This window comes from Rosa chinensis, chromosome 7 (assembly GCF_002994745.2).
Source record: "Rosa chinensis cultivar Old Blush chromosome 7, RchiOBHm-V2, whole genome shotgun sequence".
NCBI classification, from domain to species: Eukaryota; Viridiplantae; Streptophyta; class Magnoliopsida; order Rosales; family Rosaceae; genus Rosa; species Rosa chinensis.
The window spans coordinates 55,280,882-55,285,500 of NC_037094.1; positions in this window are offsets into that span (position 1 = coordinate 55,280,882).

A 4,619-nucleotide genomic window follows, 5' to 3' on the forward strand; every position below is an offset into this window, starting at 1 on the left:
CAGTATCTTAAAGGTAACATAGCCTAATGACTAATCTGCTGGAGGTCGGGATGGTCAACAAGGCATTTCAGTCCCTTCCTAACCATGCATGTATATAACTCAAAAATTACACTAAAACTAATATAGTATTCGAACGCAGGACGTGGAGGTTGCACATCTTGAACATTTTCGTGAGTGGATCCAGTCATCCAGTGCATCCAATAAACCACTTGCCGTGGTTTTCTCCTCAATATTGATTACTGTAAGAGTACATTTATAATCTCAGAGGTAATCAAATGTAATTGGAAAACTCACACTTGCTGTTAGGTTTGGTGCATATCCCTCATTGGTGGAGTTTTTTTACATGGTATAGCATCGTATTAATGGTTTGTGCATTCAAGGTGACAACTTATTGCATGGGAAATTGGTGCATAGTCAAGTACATGCATTGGGTACAAATGCATGGTCAAATTGATGCATTGAGAATAAATGAATGGTTAAATTCATGTATTGACCTTTTAGTCTTCCTAGGTAGTTAATGCGGGAGATAGGTGGTTGATTTATGAATGAGCATTGATAAAGTGACTCTAGAGGCTTCTATCAATGGTATAAATATAAAAAGCTTGTGTGGAGGCAAGCAAGACAACAAGAATAACTCTAAGGATCTTCAAGATGTAGAAGATAGGAGTTGTTGTGTTCAAGGGTGTGTATAGCTCTTGGGGTAAAGTGATTTTCTAGGATCAGAGTCGGTATACAAGGCGTATTCGATCTATCGGATACAAGAGTTTGGGTTGGGCATAAACTTGAGCGATGTAATCTTGTACTTGTGTAATTCTCTTATAGTGAAGATGAAAGCTCTCTGAGGACGTAGGTATATATTTTGGCCGAACCTTGTTAAATCTTGTTGTTTTCGTGGTTTGGTTGTTTCTTCTTTCCATCTCTACTACTAGTACTTGTGTGGTAGGGGATTAATTTCCTAACACTTGCAAAGTACGAAATCAATGGGGAGAGAAAGGGAGAAACTTACATTTTGGAAGCTCGTTAGAAGTTGCGTTGAAACTTATTGGAGTGCAAATGATGGTGCTTTTAGTGCTACTGTGGATTTAGAAAGATGAGAGATTTACATGAAAGGACTAGATGCTCTACAATCTTCTTACTCTAAGTTTCAGAGGATTAGACCAAAAGAAACTCATCAAATCTCTGTTTTGTGTTTGAGTGGTGTTTGATGATTAGTCTAGAAGTTGAGAGTTTGTTGAATGCTATAAAAATAAAAATAAGTCAAATAATGATGTTGATGATAATGACTCTATTAATCGCTAAATATAAAAAAGCAGACACTTTGTGTTGGGCTCAATGAATGATGGGTTACATCCCTAGTAAGCATTTAACTGGTATATATGTTCTTATTGTGGCAACCAAGTTTAGGTATCTTTGGATCAGCAATTCAGCATTACAATGCAAGCTGGTCTACTTTAAATATAAAAACTGTGTTAAACAGCAACAGGCATCATTCGTGGAATTGTCTCAATTTAATTAAATATAAGGTATAGATTGTATCTCCAAATGCTTTGGTGCAATTAAGAGTAATTCGAATACGTACTTATACATTATATATATATATATATATATATATATATATATATATTTGTCACTTTCCGGATGTGAGAACTTCACTCTTCAATAGCCCGCTTGCATCAATATTCCTGTTCAAGCTACAACGTCGAAGTCTTAATTGGTCCTCCAAACTCGTCCCCTATAATTTTATATCCTTGTGCCCTTGTTCGTGGCATAAGTATGATGCTGTTGTATTATACATGCAATTTCAAAAGGAGGCAAGCATGCATGTAGTACTCTTAGCTCTCTGCAACTATTGAAGTGTTTTAATAGACGTTAAAAAGGCATTATAATGTGAGGTCCTGGAAATTTTATTTAATTTTCGAATGTAAATTTTCGCCAATAAGATTTTTTCGCAAAGTGATTTAAGTAAAGAAATTGATTTCGGAAATTATTTTGATCACGAGACCACCTATTGGGCCGACAATTTAAGTTTAGGTCAATGTTCTTCCATTTGGGCTTAGGACGGAGCTGAGAAATAACTTAGGAAGTAATCAGCTAGGGAAATTGCGTAACTCGTCGAAAGGGGCAAATTCGACATTTCTGGCACGCAAGTATAAATAGGAAACTTAGGGTGTGAAAACCCTAGAACCTCTCCTTCTCAGCCGCATCCTTCCTTCTCTCTCTCTATCCCCCCGACCTCTCTCTCGTCCTCCTACTGCCAGCGCCGGAAAACGCTATCTCCTGCCACCACCATACAACAACTCCTCTAACAATCAATGCAGCACCTGAATCTGACCCAAACCCAAGAGAAATCGAAGCCATGCATCAACCCCGACCTCCACACACTCTTCTCAAGCTTGCGATGTAGCTCCCTCTCAATCGTCACCTGTTTTCGGCCTTTTCCTCTAATCACCGCCACCACCAATCCAACCCTAGCCTAAATCCGATCAACGACCAAGAAGAACCACCGGCAAGCACCAAGGCCAGTGTCCACATGCGACCACCAAAGTCTCGACGCCTCTGCCTCTTAACCTCCATCGATTTTCGACCACCTTTATAATACACCGCTGCCACCAGTTATCTCAGAGAGAGAGACGACCATCAAGCCCCAAACATCTCGTCACCAGCCGACGCCAAATGCCGTAGACACTGTCGCTGGAGCTCCCCATTCTGCATTGTTTCAATGTTCGATTTCCACTTCAAATTGAGCATGATCTCCCCTAAAAGTAGAGTCAGCACCTCATTGTCTACGAAAGCCCTATGGCCTCGACCTTCGGCTTCGACCATAGACGCCGCACGCGCTGTACGAGCCGCCGCAAGCGCGTGGACCACTGTAGCTCCGTCGCTCACGGCCGCCGGATTTTTATTCCACCTCTATTAGGTAATTATCGTGTCTTTTTTTTGGTTGACACCTCTATTCTATTGTGGACTGAAAACCCTAATTTCAGATTGTTCAATTTAGAGGACTTTTGTTGGGTGCCAATAGAAGAAATGCAATTTGAAAAGGAATTTAATTGGGATTCATTTCATTGATGATTCCAAAAGAGATGAGAATACAACTCATATACTTCTTGAGCTATTCTCTACAGTCATGTGACTAACACGTGGTAGGGACCACTGTGATTACAAAAGAGTTCTACAACATACTTAGAAATAATGGGTTAATGTAGCTATTGAACTTGGGCCATTGGGCTGCTTAGTTAGGAGAATAGGGTTGTTCCTAACAGGTGCCCCCCCTGAGATTGGGCCTGACCTCAGGCGCAAAAACCTGGAAAGTGGGCAGCAACGTCATGAGCTGCTTCCCAAGTTGCATCCTCTTTGCGCAATCCTTCCCACTGTATCAGCCAGGTAGTCACAGCACCCTTCTTCTTGCGAGTGATGGCCATGTTAAGGACCCTCAGGGGCCTCCATTGAATCTCATCCTTAGAGTCAAATTGAGGGAGAGTAGTATAGACCGGTGTAGAGTCACAAAGTCTTTTCTTAAGCAAGGAAACGTGGAAGACTAGATGAATTTTGGAGTTAGGTGGTAAGGCAAGTTTGTAAGCAACTTTACCAATCTTCTGGGTGACTTGGAAGGGACCATAAAATCTGGGAGTGAGCTTGTGAATGGGCCGTTTAGTGACCGATTTCTGGCTATAGGGATGGAGCTTCAAGAACACCCAGTCCCTGGGACTGAATTCGCGCTCTGTACAGCCTTGGTCTGCATGCTGTTTCATCCGGTTTTGAGCAACATTCATGTGGTCTTTGAGAGTGAGCAGCAATTGATCACGCTGTTTCAAGGATGAATCCACAACATGGACATTGGTGGTGCCGGGTAAATACTTGGAGAGGGAGGGTGGAGGGCGCCCATACAAAGCCTCAAATGGTGTCATTTTGATGGTAGCGTGATAAGTGGTGTTGCACCACCATTCGGCTCAATGAAGAAGCTCACTCCAAGAAGCCAGTTTGTCCGCAATGAAGCAGCGCAAGTAATGCTCTAGAGAGCGATTCACCACCTACATTTGACCCTCCGATTGTGGATGATAAGAGGAGCTGCGACACAAAGCAGTGCCCTGAAGCTTGAAAAAGGCAGTCCAGAAGTGGCTAATGAAAATGGGATCACGATCACTCACTATGGAACGGGGCATGCTGTGAAGCTTAAAGATTTGCTTCATAAAAGTGTCGGTAATTTGGGCGGCCGTGAAAGGATGAGTGACTAGCACAAAGTGGGCAAATTTCGAAAGACGATCAACCACCACCATAATGGCATTGAACCCATGGGAATTGGGTAGACCATCCACGAAATCCATTGATATATCAAGCCAGGTATCTTCTGGGATAGGTAGGGGCTGAAGCAAACCTGGGGGGTGAATGGCCTCATAGTTCTAACGCTGGCATTGGTCACAAGCGGCCACAAAAATCTTGACATCTTTGCGCATACCTGGCCAAGCAAAACTGCGAGATAGCCGAGTGAGGGTCCTGAGGTAGCCGGAGTGGCCAGCCATTAATGAAGAGTGAAATTCATTGAGAATTTTAGGGCGCCATTCAGAGGAGGCCGGCACAAAGATCCGGTCTTTATGCAATAGCTGGTTATTGACCAGGGA